Source organism: Sander vitreus, chromosome 3 (genome assembly GCF_031162955.1).
Source record: "Sander vitreus isolate 19-12246 chromosome 3, sanVit1, whole genome shotgun sequence".
Taxonomy (NCBI): Eukaryota; Metazoa; Chordata; class Actinopteri; order Perciformes; family Percidae; genus Sander; species Sander vitreus.
This window is the reverse complement of record NC_135857.1, coordinates 4,103,745-4,112,447: the sequence shown is the minus strand read 5'-3', so window position 1 is coordinate 4,112,447 and position 8,703 is coordinate 4,103,745.

Here is an 8,703-nt window from a genome sequence, read left to right as displayed (position 1 = left end):
ACCACAGCACACAGTCATAAACAAATGGCCATAGCACACTCCACAGCACAAGCACACATAAAAGCTGACACTTACAGGTCAGCCTTGAGGTCAGCATGTTCCCCGTGAGGAATTTCTACAGAGCCTCTCAGACCACACAATAATTTCCCTCTGTTCCTCAGCAGAACTCTGTCTCCTATAACCACAGATAATCACTCTTTATTCCCAATTGAGGTAATGTCCTCTGCTCAACCCACTATTGTCTGAAAACCACAGCTTTTACTAAAACTGAAACATAACATGTTTGCTACTCTATATGTTCCTGTTTTCAAATAGGGATCTATCGTCAATCTAATAATCAAGTGTAATATATATATATATATATATATATATATATATATATATATATATATATATATATATATATATATATATACAGTGCTCAGCATAAGTGAATACGCCCATGTGAATACGCCCTAAGTGAATACGCCCATGCTAAAGTTGACTAAAAAGAGGAATAAAAAATCCTCTTTTGGAAATTGATCTTAATGCCTTAATTATAAAAATTAGGACAAATCCAACCTTTAAGGACACCACTTTTCTTTGTGAATGAATAATGTATCGTAAATAAATAAATGTTCTTCCTTAAAATACAGGTGGCATAAGTAAGTACACCCCGATGTTTATTTTTAAAGGCCAGTTATTTCATGGATCCAGGATACTATGATCCTGATAAAGTTCCCTTGGCCTTTGGAATTAAAATAGCCCCCCCCCACATCATCACATCCCCTTCACCATACCTAGAGACTGGCATGGTTTTATTTCAGTTAGCCTAATAGCTGGTTTGATTTGCATTGGGGGCTATTTTAATTCCAAAGGCCAAGGGAACTTTATCACTATGCATAGTATCCTGGATCCATGAAATAACTATATATATATATATATATATATATATATATATATATATATATATATATATATATATATATATATATATATATATATATACACAACAACAACAAGCAACAAACAACAACAAGTTCAAATTATTGGAGATAATACTCATGGAAGATTTTGATAAGATATTTCAAAACACCACAAATTCAAAGTATATATAAAGAAAAGTAAATTCAGGGAAATTCAGTAAAAGAAATCATCAAAACGTGGGCACCTTTGTAAATCAAGTGTCTCCATCTAGGGAAAACACCAGATGAAATTAAGAAGAAAAGACTCCCACTTGTTTTCAATGAGAAAGGGCAATACTCAAACAAATACCAAGAAACTGGTTGAAAAATGACTACTTCATTAATCATGAATGGAAAGATGTGGTAATTGAAACGGAGAAGGCCACTATGAGTATTAGAAACCAAATATGTGGCATTATGTTCTCCTCTAACGTGATTTACATTAATTGTTATTTTACCTATTGACCTTTGAACTGTGATCTATGCGAATAATTATCATTACTATGATATTTATTTTATTTTTTTATTGTCATTTTATGTAATTTCACTTTCGTTTTGTTACGTATATTGTGTTTTTGTTTAGTTACTGTCAAAAACCGCCAGCAAAAAAAGAGAAAAGATCAAATGCCTAAAGGCCGACCTCCACGTCCTTTTGACCCTCTGGCCTTAGGGTGGGATGGACATGGCTCATTGATACCCTCAAGGTTATCTGCATTGCTGCAATTAGCCCCATGTTACAGACAGATCATTCCACAGTCGTACCATCACGCAAGAGAGGCCAGTCATATCTAATCATAATGTATTGATTGTACTGCTTTTCTTGTTTTCCCATACCACATTAAAGGTTATGGGCTAAGTTTTTGCTCCTTAAAGGAACACGCCGACTTATTGGGACTTTGTCTTATTCACCGTATCCCCCAGAGTTAGATAAGTCCATACATACCCTTCTCATCTCCGTGCGTGTCGTAACTCTGTCTGACGCCCATGTTTAATATGCAACTTCATTTTATACAATATATGTAGTAGGGGGTCCCTGATCCAACTCTCTTTAAGTTAAGTGGTCCTTGGCTTGAAAAACATTGACGACCCCTCCTGTAAACTGTTTTGCTAAAACATCCTGCATATTTTCTTTATATATTTCCCCCCCACCTTCCATCTTTTTCTTTCCATTCGTTTCTGCGTGTTATAAAACTCTGTCGCTTGAGTTGTGAAATCCATTACGGTTATTACCTCACAACAATGATGTAGCAGACTTGATGTTCACTGTGATGCATTACGCAACTTGAGAGCCTCTTTCCAACCAAGTAGTTACAGGAACGTAGTTATAGGAAAAGTCCACTTCTAAACAGTTCTACTAACTACTCTCCCCCAAAACCGGTTTTACCATTTGCATTCACACTGGCCGTGTGGCCATAGGAACTGACCTTTTGTTATTATAACACAGCCAACTAACCACCACTATGTGGAAAAGGGAAAAGACCCTGTCCTGAAGTAGGACCTGAAAGAGTTACAGGAACTGTGGCCATCGGAACTGGAGAAAAAAAGGGTTCTAGGAACGTTATGTTCTAGGAACTGTAAAAATCCATAGTTCCATGCCACATGGAAATGAATGGGAGCTGACGGTTGCCCCCACAAAATCCATTAGAAAATCTGAAAGACGGGAGCATTGATTGCAAAGAATGTGATTTAGTAAATAGGCCAAAACATCATTTCAATCAGGAGAGACTTTGTTGCAGATATGCAAGATTTATTTGTAAGTTACATATGCAAAATATGAATTGTACATAGTCTTTGGAAATTAGACTCCATATTATAAAATGTAGATATATTTTAAAGGGTTTAGGAAAACCCGAACATATCCCGATGGAGTCTAGACACTGGTGGTGTTGGTGAAGGGAGCACGAAGACCAGAACCAAGGAGTCAAAGGGAGTGGTCAGCCGGAAGAAAACCGAGAGTGCCGTGGGTGCCGATGTCGGAGGTGGAAGGGGAGGAGGAGGAGGGTAGGCTTTTCCTGAAATGACAACTGACAGCCGCAGAGGAGAGAACAGATTTAACATGGATGTCATGCTGTGATTGCCTTTTGAACTACGAGGCCGAATCCGATTGGTTTAACTGAAAATCTACTCTCTCGAAAACAGCTGATCCGTTTAGGAGAAAAGTGGTAAAGTTATTGAAGTTTCCCTGAAAGAATTTACGCCGAGCTACATTAGTGTGGTCCTACAACACACACACACACACACACATCTCAAACATCCATGTTTCCAGCACACATTAAACAGTTCTCAGGTCTTCTCTGTGTGAAACTTTCCAGTGATGCAGATAGAGTTGCTGGGAAAGTCCAAGTGGCATGACTGATAAAGACATTAACCATTAACACGTAATTCGTTCTGTTTGAACTTGTGTGCCATGTGGATTCCCTGTGGTAGATCAATGAGATAGATGCATGGCAACGGTGTCTCCACACAGAATCACAAGATTGTGTTTATGCTGTGGCCCGGGCAACTGCAGTATCCTTTTTTATTTTATTTTTTTTCATTGATAAACAAACACAACATGCTGGGTTATTTGAAAAATATTTGACTGCTATTCTTTTTCTAACTGAAGAGCAAAGGTCTCTTCACTGTGGATGTGTTCACTGCGGGTGGTTCTCGGCCTTAAATGTGTGCAACCAGTGCAACAACTCAGACTCATTTCAAAACCTACAGATACGAGGGCGGGGGTGAGATGTGTTATTGAAAGGGTTCGTGTTTAGATCAATAAAGGGATATGACACAAGTGCTCAAATTCTCTTGAACTACTCTTGACATTAAAATAGAAAAGAGAAGTCAAAGAGTTTGAGCTGAAATACTGTATGTAAAAAAAAAACTTTGAAAAAGGGGCTGGTAGCACATCTACTCTTTCTCTAGCCTTGTGAGACCGTCCTGATCTCGTAAGCTCCAGTTTTCCACTCGCAGATCAGTCTGGCATCTTGAGATAGAGAAAATTTGGAGCCGTTCGCCAAACGACCGACCAATCAGCGTTGGTTTTGAGGCGGGTTTGGGTGTGACGCAACATGGCGGCTTCCACCAATGAGATGAGCGTAGCTATCGCGCAAGTTTTATCCGAATTAGAAAGTACTCCTTCATTGAAAGAAGAGCAAAAAAACGGCACTGGAGGCTTTTCTCGGAGGAAAAGATGTGTTTGCTCTTCTTCAGAAGTGTACCGTGAAAACTGGGAATTGTCGTTGATGAGGTTCATGTCACATACAAATGGTAAGTTTAAAAACGTTAACGTTAGCTACGTTACCTAACTTAATTGTATGTTTAACGATGGCATTAGAAGAACTGCAAGGTCCTTGAAGCCAAACTAACACTAGCTACACTAAGAAGCTAGCTTCGTTGATCTGATTGGTTGATTTGGCCCGTCCATCACCAACATAGGTGGTGATAGACAGATGGTTTATCCAATCAGCTAACCAGTATTTTCGCCCCTTCCCAAAAGTTCTCCAACGGAAAGTTCCCAGATGGATATGCCGACGTTAGCATTGACTGCCATTCATTTTGACGTCACTTTGACAGCAAATAACTTTACATCTGAAGCGTTTAAAGCCTCTATTTGTCCATTGTTTATTTCTAAAGAAACACGACAATGTATAAAAGGCTCCATTACCTTGTATCTCACGTAAATGCTCCGTAGTAGACGTTTTTGTAAAAATAGGCTAACGATTGTGTCATAACCACGCGATTTACTGTCTCATAGTAGAGGAATTACCGTATAGTACAGGAGAAGCTAGCAGGCAGTTTCGACTTATATTAGCTGTTTAAGTTTAATTACTAATGTTAACTAGCATTTTAGTTAGCAGTAATTAGCCTGTGTCAGACGCATAACTATCGGTAAGCAGGGTAAGCGGTGCATACAGGCCCGGACCAATCAGGGGCCCGCGTGACTGGAAGATATTGATTGACAGCCGGGGCCCCCTATCGCATTTGGCCACTGACCAAGCGAGAGTGAGAACGGGTCAAATTCATTTCCTTGTTTCAGAGACCGTTCTCTTCACGTGTGTGACTCGAACATCTCACATTTACCAACAAAACGTACAACGAAAGACCGCGCAGAACATTTCAGACCGTCCTGCCAACCTGTAAACATTTTAACATCAATGTACGCAGTAACGTTTTTTCACTCTAAAGTCACTAAAAGCTGCTGCTGTTTACATCCTGTCTGATCTCTGCAGCAGGCGGGGCTGCTGAGCTCCCCCCACGACTGACACACACACACACATACACACAAAATCACACACGGTGGATGCAGGAAAAACCGGAGATGAGACGTACAGGATGACCTAAATTGAGGACAGCTACACTCGTTTTTTTTTTTTTATTTGATTAATAAATTATTACTTTTTGTCTTAAATCTACCAGCCATTTTCATATTCTACCAACATTTGCAGCATCCTGAGCCTTTTTGGTAAAGTTCCTAGGAAATCTCAGCCCAGAGTAATTCATTAATAGTAATAATTATTATTCTCCCCAAAACAAGTTTCCTTTTTTTTTTTTAAAGAACTAAACAAAAGACTTTTTTTACAACTTCCACTGTCTTCTGCAACTTCATTGCAACAAACACACAAAAGACATCGCAACTTTTATTGCAAAATCAGGCATTTTGGGCCGCAACAATCTAAAAAAAAAGGCCTCGAAATCCTGGAGGGACTGCCCTTGTGTGTTTTTTCATGTGTTATGGTGCGCATTCACCAGTGTTTTTTTGTTGTTGTTGTTGTGGGGTGCGTAGGCTACTCCTGATTTTGTCAGTCATGTCATCTCTTATATGCTGTGTCTCTATGATCCTATCCTGTCCTATTGATGGTAGCCTACTGGTGGACATTGCGCCGTCATCACGTGCTGTAGTAGGGGGGCCCGCCTTGATGATCCTGCTTAGGGGCCCGGTGTTGGCTCGTTACGCCACTGGCCTGTGTCCATGTTATCTCCTTACATATACCTACGCTCTCCGTCTCTGCAAGATTGGGAATGATTGAGATTTCTCTTGACACAGCTACCAGAAGACATACAACTTTCAGACAGGTTGCTCACGTCAGATTTACGTCGTCTCTCTCAGTTGGAGGCTGCGCAGTAACGCTCAGCCATCACCGGAAAAGTGCTTCTAATGGCCTTCACTGGTCTCCGTCCAGAGACACGGGATCTGTTGGTCCATTCTTATATACTGTCTATGACAATGATGCATTAATTTTTTTTTTCTCTTTCGCGCAGGTCATGTTTTGAAAGACGCTGTCCTGTAGCTTACTATTGAATATTGGTTTAATGTACGTAAACAATGATCAATGATTACCAAATTTCTCTCTCATATTGCTCCTCATAACCACTGAAAACTGTCAAAAAATCAAACCCAAATGTTATCTGACATTAAGCGTTTCTGCTTCACATTTTCAGCAGGGCAGCGGAGCGGCTGTGGGTTGACTCCCCACGGTTCTCATGGGCTTTATAAGTCATAACGTGAAAAAGCTTAACGGGGTTTAATGTACCTAAACAACGATCAATCACCACATTTCTGGTTTGATTTTTTTGACAGTTTGACACGTTATGAGGAGCAATATGAGAGAGAAATTTGGTAATCATTGATCATTGTTTAGGTACAAGCTTTTTCCTCGCCATAGGCGCCAATGAAGAAGACAACGCTAATGTGAGATAACTTCTATAATCGTTGGATTTCGGTTTAGTTTTTTTGACAGGCTTAAGTGTTAATTACAAGATATGGCCATGAGAAATTTGGTGATGATTGCTCGTTGTTTAGGTACATTAAACCACGTTAAGCTTTTTTTCACGTTAAGCAGAATGTCCCGACAGGCAGTGTTGTGAACAGAGAAGCGTGCAGCCAGCGCAGCAGCAGAGCGGCTGTGTCTGTGCCTGCCCTGTGGGGATAGAGATTGTTGTGGATTTTTTGGCATCTGTCGCTCAAGAATTACATGTCTTATGGACTTTTTTTTTAAACCAAATTGAGCTCGAGGTTTTCAAAAAAAGTGGTGGATACAAAATGACTCATGACGAAATCTGGTAGGTACGCGTACCTACCGTCCCCACCGAAATCGACGCCAATGCGCGATAGCTATGCTCGTCTCATCCGTGGAAGCCACTGTTGCGTCACACCTAAACCCGCCTCAAAACCAATGCTGATTGGTCGGTCGTTTTTTTAATTTTCTCTATCTCAAGATGCCAAACTGATCTGCGAGTGGAAAACTGGAGCTCGCGAGATCAGGACGGTCTCACGAGGCTACTCTTTCTCCCCCCATTGAGAAATTCTGGAACTGTCCTTGTATCTCACCTAGCACGCTTCTTGCACTTGTTTGACCGTGAAGGCCCTGACACGCCAAGCAGACAGCAAAGAATTAGTCAGAAGAGGTTTTCCTCTGACAGTAGGAAAGTTTTAGGAAGTTTCTTTTGCCACGTCAGTCATAAAATGTAAATTAACTTTGCACAATTCCCTCAGTTATTCTGGTTAACTCTGATTTAGTGAAATCTTGGATTTGCTGACATACACGGCTCTGGCATAGTTTGTACTTCCTACTTCACGAAAACAAAATGTAATGAAGCTGTTTCAGTGAACTGCATGTAGGCTGGCTAAAAGGGGAACACTTTTAAAGACCAAGACCATGTCCAAAGTCTGCTATTGAGCTGCTCTCTCATCTCTCTTTCCATTTGTTTGCATTTGTGTGCATCCTTGTCCCAGAAATGCTTGTTACTAACCTAGCTCTGGGGAGTTTACTCCCCGGAGTCCTTATGTTTCTTTCTCGCCCAGAATATTCCCTTGGATTAGGGTGGCACCAAGATCTTGGTTGGAGCTGTCACTGTGGCCCTACGCTCTGCGATGCCCTGCAGTGTCCGGCTGCGTCCTGCTACGTCCTACTACGTCCTGCTACGTCCACCCATGCTCTGCTGTGCCACGTTACATCCTGTAACGCCCTTCAGTGTCCTGCTATGACATTAACTACTACAACTACCATTTGTAGTCACTGTTACATTATCTTTGTGACTATTATTGCCACTGTTCATCACACCCCCAACCGTCACCGTCAGACGTCTACCAAGAGCCTGGGTCTGCCTGAGGTTTCTTCCTAAAAGGGAGTTTTTCCTCACCACTGTCGCATTAACCACTGCTAATTCTTGGGGGAATTACTGGAATTGTTGGGGCTTTGTAAATTATAGAGTGTGGTCTAGACCTACTCTATCTATAAAGTGTCTCGAGATAACTCCTGTTATGATTTGATACTATAAATAAAATTGAATTGAATTGAATCTATCATTGGCTCAAAGGAAGGATGGAACAGGGACAGGCCAGCCGAGCCTGTGACCCTGCCTGAAGGTGGACCAGCCCATCAGGAGTCAGCATGCGTGTGAGCCACAAACAATAGCAGCGTTTAAAACTACAAATGGGCCGATAACCTGCACAGAGGGATCCAAATTTAACTGTTCCTGACCTTTTTCTTTTACTGCGAGCAGCTGATGAATTGTGGAGATCCTTGACAAACCCTGCTTTTGTCTTTTGTCTGATACATACTGAAGCAACAAAACCCTGGCAGAAGACAATGAGGGTCACTGCAGAGGGCTTGAAATAATCATAACAATGACAGCTCCCATATTTATTGTTGCAAAGAGACTCCCAACTGGAGCGCCTAAGTGCTCGGTTATTAACAGGAAGAGCTGCTCCCCGTGAAGAATAAACAGCACTCTTTACTGGGTGAGTCATAGTGGTAGGTTTCATTGTTTCCCT